Below are 13,889 nucleotides of genomic sequence, written 5' to 3'. Positions count from 1 at the left end.
TAATACGGCATCAGTAGCAAATATAATATACATTTTTCTAGCAGCTGTGTGTAGATCTGTTGTTGTGCATGCTTCCATGCTGCAACGGAGTTCAGTCTGGACTGTCAGGAATTTGATTCTAGTTTTTACCCAGGTCGTCATAAGTGGAAAGTAAGAAAATGAACATTCAGTCATTCATTCCGTAATTCCTTTATTTCTACCGTTTTCTCTCCTTGATCTCTCTTCTTTCTGTCCTCCTCTGTTTTATGTAATTTCCTCCTTCTATATCCCTGTCTTATCTTTATCCTTTTGTTCTTCCTTTCCTTTTTCCTTCAATCCTTTCATTGTGTGGTTTTGCAGATTGCTTATTTAAAGTCTCATCCCTGCAGAAACACTGTCCCTAAATTCACTATGAATTGAATTTTAGGTACCATCACATGAACGTAACACTGAGAACTTTGGTGAGTTTCTTACTTAAAAATTTGTAGGAGTTGAGGTCGACTTGGGTCCAACTAAGCCTGGGGGCCGTCACACCTCCTCCCCGCTTCCACCAAGACCAGGAGCAGTCTCTCATGGGAATTGGCTACCCAGACCTTCCTGAAGACCAGCAAACTTGATCCCGAAACACCCTTAATACTTAGCAAATCAAAATCAGGTCAAAATTACAAACTTTTCTTTTTTTCCTCTCTCTATGTTTTTACTGAACTAGATAGAACTCCATTCTCCATGGCAGATTGGCAGATTAAAGTGAAGAAATTAAAGATTAAGTAGTTGCTGTCCCTTCTGACTTGATTTATAAGAAACTTTTGGCAACAAACTTCCTTTGTCTCCGTTCTGATGAGTATGTCAACATCACTGTAATAAGAGGAGCTCTCATCGTTCCAGTTAATGAGTCTTAGCAGGAACCTTTGGTTTAATCACAACGAAAACGGCGGCTTTGATTTGCCAAAGCGCCCATCTCGCTGCAGCAAACACTCAGAGAATCTTGTAATTGTTGCTGCGCAGGCATAATGTGAAGCACATTTTGCAAAGATGAGTCAAACAGAATCTTATTTTTTGAAGAGTTTTCAATTACACGACCACGGTGTCTTTTGTGACAGACGGGTATCATTTCAAACTGTGCTTACATTACAAGTTCTCTGTGCCGGTTTGTTGCAGCAGATAGCTGTGGTTGTTCTTGCTCCCTTTTCCGAATTGCTGTGTAATTGAACACGGTGCTCAGCTTCTCCAATTCATGTTGCAAAATGCATAAATAAAATAACTATGTGGAGGGAGAGGAACACTGTAATCATGCAATAACATTTTCCACTGTACGTGTGGTAGAATTCAAAATGCTATTGGGATTATGGTTCTTAACCATTGGGAGGTAATGTGAACTGTTGGCAGAAATGACTTATTTCATTATGCTGTCCCAAATATATGAAATACTTCAGCAAGAGGGCTGCTTCTTCCCTAGCCGTGCCCAATTTTAACTGTTTTCCCCAGTTGTTGAAGGATAGGCCTGCAATTTTGCAAAATGACTATTATTTGCCTTTCTCAAGGAATCAACAACTTGAAAGTACAGTGCAATGAATTGTTGGGGTTCTGCAGCTGCATTCATTTACAATGTTTCTTTTATTTTTTTCTGCAGCGGCTCAAAGAATTTAGAGCGGAAAGCTGTTATTTATTTTCTTTTGGATATGAGCTGCAAGTCTCTTCATAAGTGGAAAGCACTTACCACCCTGCCTAATGTATTTGTTTACAACAGACTAGTGATGCTTGCTTCTTCTTCTTCTTTTTTCCTTAAACCATTAGGACATTTGGGGCAACATTTTTAAAAGTGTTGCATCTCCACACACATATTTTTGCCCTTGATCTACTGCAAAAGTCAGACAATAGCATAGGTCTGTTTTTTTTTTTTTACAGCCACAGAAACCCAGCATGGATCAACTCAATAACCTGATATTCCAAGAATGTGGACAATTTAGCAGAAGGTCAGCATCTTTTTTCTTTTTTTTACACCAGAGACCATTTGGTGACCTCCCTCTGGATCCCCAGCAGGACCAGAGGAGGCAGATTGAATTGTCGAGCCAGAAGGTGCCGGTCTGCACACTGGACTTCTCAAGGTGAACAGATACCTGGTGTGGGACAGGGGAACTATTATGTACAGTGTCTTGTAAAAGTATTCATGCTCCTTGAACTTTTTCTCATTTTTTCATGTTAAGACCACAAACTTTGTTGGATTTTATATAATATACCAAAACAAAGAGGTCCATACCTCTTTACCTGGATGGAAAGCGATCTACATTTTTTAGACATTTTTACAAATAAAATCTAAAATATGCCTTTTTATTCATCCCCATGCAGTCACAAATGTTTTACATCCACATTTTACTGCAATTATGGCTGTCAGTCTTTTTCCCCATAAACTCAAGCTTAGGGAAACTGTGAACATTAGTTTGAAAGTTTTATTACATTTGTTCAGACTGCTTAAGGCCTCAGCTTTGACTTGTACACATGACAACACTTTGGTATAAATCCTTCTGATTGGATGTTTACGGTTGCTGTCCTGCTGGGAGGTGAACCAGCAGTACTGAAGTCTGAAACTATTCTCAGAATATTAAAACTATTCTCAGAAAATTCACCTATTTCATTATTTTTTTTATTGAGTATATCTGAAATATGTCAAAGAAAATCGCTTAAATACCTTCGAGCTACTTGACGTTTGCGTTTGCAAATCAGCCAATCCAGGACCGCCATTAATTTTTCTTGACGATAATTGGCTGAACTCCAAAGAGTGGAGATGAACTCGCAAGAGAAGACGACGTTAGCTACATCCGGACTGCCAAGACGGTTTCTAGGTGGTATATTTGGTCTTTGAACTATTAAAATAGGCAGTTATAAGCGTAGATTTCAAATGGGGATGATTGTGGTCAGTATGGTCACCGATGACGGCAGATAAACGGATTTTCTGCAGGAGTAAATTGTTTCTCTGCCATTAGCACTTTAACCAGCTGGTGCATGAGGTTGCTAAGATCTTCCTCCTGGCTCTAATTGGTTGTTTTTGGTCGGGAATAATCGGGAGCAGTGCAATTCTTCGGTCAAAGATTAACCTTCTCATAATCTACTATTACGACACGGTGACAGTTTAACAGCTATGTAAAAGACAATATCGACTGTTTCTTGGTCTTCATGATTCTGTTTGTTCTCTTAATGTTTTCTAACAAACCCAGGATGCCTTCACAGACCAGCTGAATGTACAAGAATTAATTTACAGACCAAATTTCATCCTTACTTAATTGCTCCCCGTTTTGTCGCTTTCTAAACACAAACCGCAGGGTTTTCGTTTTTCATCACACTAAACCTGATTTTCCCAAGTTGCTCTTTAGGAATGTTTGGATGGACGGTAAAATTTAAAGAATTACACTCGTAGAGAAGTACAGCCTGTGCATATCCGTGTCTGCAGATTGCCTTCCATTTTCTTTTTATTTGCAGAGGTGCCCTTCACCGTTTTAAATTAAACACTCTAGTTTCAGGGAAATTATGGTCTGACCATGTCCTATTTCAGGAAGGTGGAAATCAGACTGGATCTGTCTTTGCTGTCTTTATAGAAAAATTTCTTCCTCCTGCCGTTTTGCATTTATACTATATGATTTTTTATCCAGGTCCAACTGTGAAAATTGAATCGACAACAATGAGACACCTGCATCAACATTTTCCACATTATGCTGTTATGTTGAAACACAGTGTGCATCTGCTTTTTAGAGAGGAGAAAATTGAATATGATTATGTTATAGATCTATGAGAAGATTGGATGGATCATTTTTAGCCAGTCCTCGCAGCAGTCATATAGTTTTCACTCCGTATGAAGCAACTCTCTCTATTGTGCACCTCAAGGTCAGACTACTGCAACTTTTCCGGCTTTGAGTGAGAGAGAAAAAAATGGGAGATTGTGTTCAGTATTTTCTTTTGGTGACAAGAGGTGGCCTCCAACCCATTGAGAGTGATTTCAGATATGAAAGGAGACGTTTTGTATCTGAAAATGTACATTAAACGGTGTCAACAACATCCGAGAGGTCAGAGTATAGAGTCCCCACGGAGAGTGAGTCTGGCTGCTGCGCTCGAAGACCCGACAGCCCTTCCCTGAGTGGCGGCTCCGTGATGGCTCTCAGTTTCTCTCGTCATGTCCCTGGCAGCTTTGACACAGGTAATATGCATGCAGCCTGACAGTGGCTGGGATGTGCTGCAGAGACAATGATGTACATATCATTTTCCTTGGTGACTGATTGAAGACTGTAATCTGTGCTGGACTTTCTCTCTGATTACACACGTCTCAGTGAGCAAAACAAGGACTCTGAGCTGCCACTGGGCACTGTGCTCATTCAGGGCTTTCAGCCTTCAAGAGGACTGAAGTCCGCCTTTACGGTGAGCTCAATTTTTGTCCCATTTACACCATTGTTACAAGTGTCGGATAGAATGCATCTAGTAGATAGTGGTCAAACATTGGCTGTCTGAAGATGACACAGAAACAGATGTGTCTGCCACCCAAGGTCATCCCATTCCTGTCTGCGGTGCAGTCACACGTTTGCGTACCTGTGAAGGCACTCGCAGACAGAGGAGCCGTGAATGTTACATACGCAAAAACTATCATGCAGGTACAACTATGACGTGCTTATAAAGTAAGCTTTTTTTATTTTAGTTGTCAGCAAATACAGATTTAATTTTGAGAACATTTTGCATCAGAATTATTGTCTGTACTGTTCTTCATATTTTAGTTAAAATGTGTTAAAAATATGGAAGAAGGAATTAGTATTATTATTAAACTTCCATAGTTTTTCAAAATAACATTTGAGACTATTTTTGTGCTTTCTTTATTCAATAATTACATTTTGCCAGCGCTCCAGTTACTTGTACAAAACAAGTAGCTAAATTTTGTGGAAACCACCACTGTCTTGATTGGTAACTAATAATGTATGAGGTTTAGTTGTATGCAGAATTATGAAATCCCATTTATAAAGGAGACGTGCCATGTTTAATGTAAGAAAGACATCAGCTAATTACATGAAATATTCAGTCTTGTTTAGTTATTCTTAAGTTCCTAGGTTTGGTCAGTGACCATTCACAATGGATTACTGAGGATATGTTGCTGTTAATGGAAGTAATGGTTTCTTTACTGTGTATTTCACTGCAAAAATAAGCAGTGAATGTAACTGGAGTTTTGGTTAAATTTGATAATTTAACACAATCAATCTACAACAGTAGATGTCTCCAAAACATTGGCGACGCTAGAAACATGTTTGTTTTGGAGACGCTGAATAGAACATTAGTGACATTTGATGCTAACAAAATAATAATTTTAGAGTTATTTTACATCACATAAAGTACATCTGGCTAAAAGTTACTTTACTCTGCATAAGTCATTGACGGCTTGAGGCAGATAACTTCTTGTGTTTTTGCTTCCTTCTTGGAGTTGAGACAAAACTTATTCACCAAACTTTTCTTGCAGTTATAAAGACCAGAACACAGCAAAATTCAATATATACTTGGTGCTGGTTGATGGTTGAAATACATTATCTGACCAAAAGTTTTCAGTCCCTTCAAACACACATGACCTTGAGAGACATTGCTTTTTTAATGCATGGAGTTTAATATAACATTGGTGGACCTTTTGCACCTATGACAGCTTCAGATCTTGAGAAGCGTTTCCACTAAGTTTTTCTTTAACCATTCTTCTAGGAGTGCATTCATGGGACCAGACACTGATGTTGGATGGATGACCTTGCTCAAAGTCTCCTCTCTAGTTCACCCAGAATGTGTCCCAACAGGTTGAGATAAGTACTCTGTGCAGGTGAGTCAAGTCTTTTCATGTCTCAAACTTTTACCACCAAAGAAGTATTGACATGCTGTAGTCTTAAGAGTGCATGTAATTAACAGACAAAAAGACATGATTTGTCATTCTAGAGAAAGTGTCTCTGCTGAGTCCAGAAATGCTGGGTTTCACACCTCTGAATCCTACACTTTTTATTGCCCCCCATGATGTAAATAAGGCTTCAATGCAGCTGCTTATCTATGGAAAACCCGCTCCATGCTCTGAGCTAACCTGAAAGCCACATGACATCTGGAGCTATTGACTATGCATAAAATTGGTGACCTTTTCACATTGTCTTTCTCAAGATCCAGTGACTCCTCTTTTTTTATATGGCCAACCACTTTGTGGGTTAGGGTTGCTGTTGTTTGCAATGCCACCTCTTCACTGGCCAGAGTAACCTTGTGAGGTCTTTCTGTGAAAGCTGAGAGATTTCCCTGTTGACAATAGATCAGTCCTTTACAGAAGGTACCTTGCACATTACAAGGTTGGTCTCCAGGGAGAAGTAATGGGTTCTGGGCAATTGACCAACCCGCCATGCTTTACTGCACCTGCACTGAGTTAGAGCTGTCATCATTACCACTTCCTCTAACGTTCCCCCGCAGCAACCCAGACACTCCCACTTAGGGCGATATTTCACTTTGGTGGAACATTTTCACTTTGCATGCATCCCTCCGCACACAAATGGAGATAGCTTTAAGATTCAAAGCAGTAAGGTTATATCTAAGAGGAATTTGAGGTATTGAATAGTTTTTTTCTTTTTCTTTTAGAATAGCCACCATCAGTGATCTGCCTTGAACTTTTCAGGCGGACAACTAAGCCTTTTGAAAAGAGAAATTCTTGAGGACAAAAGTTTGTAAGAAATGTCTACCCATACTTTATCTGTGTCAAAATATGAAGAAGATGAGGTTAGTCATTTCGGTGGCATTTACCCTCTATTTTAGTTGAGTTATTCAAAAGTGATTGCAAGATTGTATAGTCTGAAAATAATTATTAAGCCGTTCTGTGAAAAAGCCATTTGAATGGTTCATTAAAATGAATCAGAAGGGGAACAAGCTCCTGCATTAGTTGGTTAATCAGGACTTGCTGTTCGAAAGCACCTTTAACTTAATTTTTCATTAGTACAAGCCTTCAGAAACTGTTGAACATTCAAATGAGTGCAGCTACACGACAGGCAGACAGAGGAGGAATCAAAACTGTGGAGGTCACCGACATCACGCACATATAGCTTACTGATTACAGCACCGTCTGAAATCCGGACTAATCAGCATCTACAACAAAGTCTTTGAACTCCATTTACTGTTTGACCCATATGCACTGTAGTCAGTGGATAATGTATTTATCTGTCTATTTTTTAATTAATAAATGACTGTTTTTCACTGCAAGGTCAACTTTATGATGACCAGTAACACAGCAAAGAATATTAATGTGAAATCAACAAACCGGAGTAATTTGGAGATTGAAACAAGATGGAAACTTTACGAAGTTGATAAATATTAACCTATGGGAAAACTAACATTTTTTTATGTTTATTTGTATTTCAGAGAATTGGCTAATATTACACTGCATGTATTTTAATGTAGCCATGTTTCACAACTTTTTATTTTTTTAAGTATCACATCGAGCTAAAGCGTCTCTTTAAGGAATAAATCCATCAAAATGTACCTCATGTTTTCTGGTATCCATCCATCTTCCCATCCATCCATCCATCAATCCATGCATAGTTAATCTTGAAAAGGTCACCAGATCATTGTCCAGAGTTTCAGATCATCAAACAAATTTTGAAAAGCAACTTGAGTAAATATTGGTCACCATTTCATTTACCAAGAGAAAAAAAGCTATCTGAACCAACCTGGCACTATGTGAAAATGTAATTGCCTGCTTGCTAAATCACGAATTAACTCTAATGAACCACCTTTTTTGAACAGCTAGGTGCCTGGCCGGTGGAATCAGCAAATTATTTAAATATAACCTGTCCGGCCGCATGAAGTAGGCTAAAAGATGCCAAAAAATAACGCCTCATGCCCTGATCTGACAGATTTCAGAAACAGCCACGAAACAAAGCTATTAACTTCTCTCAGGTTATAGTTCTGAAATAAACATGGTACGAATACCTCCTGATGTTGCTCAGATGTGTGATACTTGAGGGGTCAATTTTTAACAATTTTGTTGAGGCCTAGTCAAAGTTTGGGTTTAAATCAATTAATAAACAATGCATGACCACTGATCATGCTCAAAAACTTTCCAATTTTGCTAAATTAGAACAATTTTGCAATGAAGTCAAACACTTTTGCCTCATTTTGGTTTACAATGATGTAATAGACTGGTTGGTTGTGACTGCATTGTTGTTGGGCACAACCAGACATTTGACATAGTGCAAGGTTAAGTTGGATGGCTTTTTGCCCCTAATAGAAAAACCCCTCCATAATTTTAAGACTGCCTTTTGTTTAACTGATTCTCTTTCTCTGAATCAAAAAAAATATATATATTTTTTACTTTTTTGTTGAGGCAAAAAACATCAAAAAACAAAACAGTCAGTTTTTTGTCTAGGCTACATATAAAATCCAAGTTCTCTTAGTTTTATATTAAGACTAAACTCAATAAATATTTAGTTAACTGCAACATTAAAAAGCTATCCTAATATCGTAAAGGTTTATTTTTTTCCCCTTCTACTATGTTATGTTTTTTGCCATTGTTGCTTTTTCAACCAGAATTGATCAAGTCTCAGTGTGGCGAGCCAGCACCAACTTTGCTCTGACTCGCAGATGTTTTTCTCTCAGTTTTCACTTCCTCCTCCCACACATGTCTTATATCAGTATTTGCCGGATCCAAAACGACCAGCTTCGAAAATGAAGGAGAGGAACTTTACATTGTGCCAGAAAAAGGAATGGAAATTGCGGGCAGTGTCAGATAATTGAGCTTGTCGTAAGAGACATGTTAATAACAGACGAAGATGCAGAAGACTTGTCACTCCGTACCCCGGGTGACAGACTCTCTCTGCCGTTGATGAGCTGTTTTAGAGGGGAAATTGTTCCACGCAAACACCATCGTTATTACAAGCTGGCAAGCTGCTCGCTTGTGTACCCAATTCTGCTCGAACTGACAGAATCCAATTGACCGGCACATATTCATGCACTTTATTTTCTTTATTCTCACCAACAATGCAGATAATTACTGCACCAAGTAAGACTGAAAATAGAATTTCACTGTGTCCCAGAAAACAATGCCAGAGCTGTCTCAGCAACATGTCTGCTGAAATTGCTGTGACTAGGAGTCCTACTGTAAGACGAGCGGCAATCCAATATAACTTGTCAACTTACAATCCACTGAAACCATAGTGACACTTTCTTCTGCTATGAGGTGCAATAAAATCACTTGAGTTTTGCATTGTGTCTTTACTTTAAAAAAAGAATCTAAGTGTCCCGTTCCGTATTGAACAGGACATGTATGGTTACTGCAGTGTTAGGACGTGGACAGTGCTGATCTTGTCATAGGTAAACACCTGCATTTACTATCGTTCAGCCCTAGACGTTGTCTGTTTCTCAGGCTTGAAACATTGCAATCAATGTCTTTAGACATTAAATGTTGGTTATATCTGAAATTCTGAAATTACTGTATCAGACTTGAAACTTGCCATGTTATCAGTAAGTACAGCTTTGGCTTGACTTTTATTTGGAATCAATGGGAGGCTGGTCTGGCACTATACTTTCTTGGCTTTTAAATCTCACCCTTATCAGTCAGCTACAAATTAGACACTACCTATGCCCAGTGGATGACAGCACTTTGGGTCTTCTACTTCAGATCCTTTATCTTTAGGCCCTCTGTCCTTTTGTTTGTTTTTCCCACAAATCTAGATTTGTTATTTTAAGAAAATGCATTTATTATGCCTTTAAAACATATAGATTTTTTTATTGTTTTAAAGTCCAAATATAGGAATCAATGATTTAATAACAATTTATTTGTAATTTGTAATTTTTGAAAAGCGTTTACAAAGGGTGTGGGTTGAAGGGTCAAGCATAAACATTCATCAAATATTTGGCCTCATAATAACCTTTTTGTACATCCTCTTGTTTAATTTAACATGCACTTTTTTGTTAACTAATCAGGTTACGCTGCAGCTAGCTCTCTATGGATTTGCTTTGTAGCTTTGTTGTGCTTTGTTCTGCTTTCTGCCCATGTAGCTTGCTAAGAAAATAATTTTTCAGAAATAAACACAACCATAAAACCCTCTTTACAGATCAGTTTTTAAATTCACATCATACTTTTCGAGCCTGCAGGTGGCATTGAGGAACTTGGCCTACAGCTCACAATTCACCTGCACACTAAGTATATCAGGCCAAGCTCTACGTTGTCTCACTCATGCGGGTTGTCCAAAGTGTGACCCTCTGTGTATTATTCTATCTATACAGACTCTGGATCTGGAGGATCATCAGGCGTCTCTGTGCCCACAGACTTGCGTGTTGCAGCCGTTGTCTTTGATTTTTGTTATATCACAATACCACACTCCCTGCCTCACCCTTCCAGCTCAAGGTCCTTACAACTCTATGACTATCTGCTGAGGTGTAAAACTGGTAGCTCAACTAAAATCCCACATTTTGTATCAATGGTGAGGTTAACAGATGTTAATTAAAAATAATCTGAGCTGTCTACATTATTTCTTAAACATTCTGAACTACATTTTACTACGGTTCATACAATTAAATATTAAAGCAAACTTCTTTACCGTAGCTGGTTAATTTTCCCTCTGTGGGACAATAAAGGCTATTTCTATTCTGTTTTACTGGGAGCTACAAACACAATTTATTTTGCAACAATACCACTAGGAATAAGGTGCATAGAATCAGAGCTGTTTAGCAACGTTATCATGAACCTATTAGTTCAGTAATTGGCAAAATCACATTTCCTTTTGGTTTCTACTGTGGACCCTGAAAAGAAAAAAGAATGATCAAGTGAAACAGGGCATGTTGAGGAAATTGAGATTTGCAGCCATGTCTAATGATTACACAGACCCATAGCAACTAGAGAAAGACCTGATAGCCAATTATCTTGTCATTGGATACCTTTGGAGACTCTGGCTTGAAAGCTCTTATTGTTCTCACCTTTGCCAATAAGTAGGGGGACTGCTGAGGGCCATACACAACACACTCAAAGGCAACCCCGTCCTCACTCAGCAGTCCCTCCCAGCTGCACTTGGACCTGGAGATAGTCATCCTTTCACATGCAGACTGCAAACGAAGGCATGACTGCCTGGGGTGCTGTTTAAGGGTTCAAAGTGTATTAATCAGAATTGAGAGGAAAATTAGTTTTTTGGGTTATGTTTGTCAGTCCCTCTCTGGATGAAGGAGAATGCTTCAAAAACACAATAATGGACTGAAGAAAGTTAATTTCCAAACATGTTTAGTGTATTTCTTGGTCTCTTTTTGTCTCTATCTGCGTTTTTGATTTAAGAGACAATTGAATTTTTAAAGAAATTCTCAGCAGATATAGCTGTTCCTTTATTTATAGGATTTCAGATATTCATAATATTATACTGCCGAATTGGGACAAAGTTTGGCCAAAGGGCTGAAAGATGTCTATGAAGATTAAACACTGAGTGTGATCACTTAAATGACTGAACATAGATTTTGGTCTGGTTAGAGGGTACATTTACTCTAAATTTCATGACTGTGTTCCCATCATTAATCCCCTTGGGAGTTGACGTGATCAGCGATGGAGCAAATGGCTCGTTGTCTGTGATACCTTCGCCCTCGGAGAATACTGCCGATGCCTAGAAGTGTCTCACAGGGACCAGAGCACATCTGCTGAGTTCATGTCCCTCTGCCACGTCCAACAGCTCATTAATAAGGGGACGTTACCAACGCCGTGACAGCGTGTCATGTATTTTCCTGAACTTTAACTTTTCTTGCGCGCCCCAGTGTGTGGAGGATGTGCGGCTGTCATAGTAATGTATAGGGACATGGTAGTGCCTCTGTCCAACAAGTCGTCCGTTATCTGAGGGAAATATGTCCGTCCAGAGGAGGGAGCAGCTTTGTGCTCTCAACCAGGCCATCTCTCAGCCTTTGTGCCAGTAACAAGCTCAGCTCAGGCTCCAACGAAGCGAGAAATTGTAAACTCTCCGGAGAGGCCCAGCGGAGAGATAAGGGCTTAGTGTTTGCTGGCAATGTGCATGGGGATGAATCTGATACGGCCGAGTCCCACGCCAGAATGGGAGTGATGATACCTCCCCTTCTATGGAGAGTTATGTTTAATCCCCTTTACCAGTGTATTCACTTGCAAATATTCCTGTCACCATTAATATGTATTAACATCCTTCACAAGCTGTTCAATACAGATTTATCGGACTCTTTTTTTTCTTCTTCTTCTTCTTCTTGCCTCTTGTGTTCACCATCATCTCAGTGCTGCTCTTGGATCAGAGCTTTTCATGAGCAGAAAAGACCTGCTGATGTTCAACCAGCCCAGAGATTCAGCAGGGACTCCTCAAGCAGCCTACAGACAAAAAGAAAAAACCCTCTGTGCTTTATTTCTCTCACACATATTCTTAAATACTTTTTAAAATAAATATATGCCCTGCTTTGAGCTTACATTATCGTTTAATTTTATTAAATTTAACAATAATTGAATTAGAAGTCAAGATTTTACTCTTGGCTTCTATACACACACATCAACATGCTTAATCAATGTTTCCATCAAATTCAAATACACAAAAACAAATCTTGAGCCAGATGATTTTGGCTCCATTTCACAGAGAAGTCCTTTAAAATTGTTCAAGGAGAACATCCTTAATTTTTAGGTCATTATGCACATTTCAAAGATTAGGTGCAGCATAAAATACATTTTCCCCCCAAACTTTATGATTTTTGGTACTGACAGCAATAACCCATCCTTTATTCTTTTTCTTACATGTAAATCTTTAATCGATTATAAAATCTTAAACCCTAATATTTACTTTCACAAACACAATCATTTAGTTTATTATAAAGTTAAATATTGTAAATTTTTACATAAAACAGATTAGTTGTAAGTTCCCGTAAGGCATTGAATTTCAGATATGTATACAATAGGTGTATACAATACGATACACAATATTCTGTTCACAATACAATATACATCATGATATTCAGCAAATGGTACGATTCGATGCATTTCTAAGATTTTCTGAAAGGTTTTAGAGGGAAAGACTGATCTGGTTGTTTCGTTACATGTAGGATTTAATGTATCGATATTCGTGGAAGGAAAATCGATACTTTACGAGAAAAAAAGGGCAATAAACATTGCCGAATCGATAAAATTACACAACCCTGATATACATTCTAAATTTTGTCTTAAAATTACTAACAATTTTTTATTTTTTTACTGTAGATTTTTACAATTACTCAGTCACAGTCAATGTGCTTACAGTTTTCTATAAAATCAACCTAATTTATTTCATTAACTTGCATAGGAGTTGGTTAACAACAACAAATAAATAAATGTAGTAAATTTGCAAAAACATAAAAAATATATATCTTTCTGAAACAATCAGAAGCCTCACATCAAACTTTAATTTACCAAAATGTATTTTATATTTAAGTGAGTTGACATCTCACTTCAGTTCATTGTAATTCAACAACAGGATAAAGAGTCTTGGATGGGATTTGCGAGAGATTTTTGTTTGTGTTCGGTGCTCTAATCCAGACAAAGCCGTGAGAAGCTCATTACAGCCTGGTGAGGCCTTAAGCCTGCATTGTCTGCATTAAAGCAGCCAAGAACTGTCTGTCAGCTTCCTGGCAGAGCCAAAATCAAGCTGTCAATTACTGGACGTGTTTATGGAAATTATATGTTTGTTAACATGCTGGAAAAATGTGCTCTCGGCTCAAGCAGCATGTGTTCGGGGAAAACAATTTTGCTCGGAAATCACCTTTCAAATGGGATGAAGGTGATCCTCATCAGATCACAGACAGAAGAGGCATTTTAACGCTCCCCGTCCTGATATATGTGAGGGAAAAAAGCCAAGACGGGAGGAGACAAAGCTAACAATCATAGGTGGATACATAAATGACGGCATGTTTTTGTTTATCGAGTCTTT

Source organism: Poecilia reticulata, chromosome 2 (genome assembly GCF_904066995.2).
Source record: "Poecilia reticulata chromosome 2, P_reticulata-male-v2, whole genome shotgun sequence".
NCBI lineage: Eukaryota > Metazoa > Chordata > Actinopteri > Cyprinodontiformes > Poeciliidae > Poecilia > Poecilia reticulata.
Note: the sequence above shows the minus strand (reverse complement) of the source record.